Genomic DNA, 448 nt, shown 5'->3' on the forward strand with positions numbered 1-448 from the left:
TAATACCTCAACTTAAGAGTGCACCAACTTAATTAACAATTGATAATTTATCATTGAAACGGCAGGTTGACTTCTTTTAATAGGTTCATTACAATCTTTGGCAAGCTAGGTAATGTTTGCTGTGGTCTGGAACAACATGTCACACAAACAACTATCTGAAATGCAGCCAATATTACATACAGATAATGTGTCATGCAAAACTAATGTATATACAAAGAGGATAAAAGTAAAGGATATTACATTATCTCAAATATACCTACAAACGAGGCATAATGATGCAATATGTACATACAGCTAGCCTAAATAGCATGTTAGCATCGATTAGCTTGCAGTCATGCCCTGACCAAATATGCCTGATTAGCACTCCAACAAGTCAATAGCGTCAACAAAGCTCACCTTTCTGCATTGACGCACTGCATAAAACTTTTGGTGGACAAAATGAGACAAC

The sequence above is a fragment of the Entelurus aequoreus genome, linkage group LG14 (genome assembly GCF_033978785.1).
Source record: "Entelurus aequoreus isolate RoL-2023_Sb linkage group LG14, RoL_Eaeq_v1.1, whole genome shotgun sequence".
Lineage (NCBI taxonomy): Eukaryota > Metazoa > Chordata > Actinopteri > Syngnathiformes > Syngnathidae > Entelurus > Entelurus aequoreus.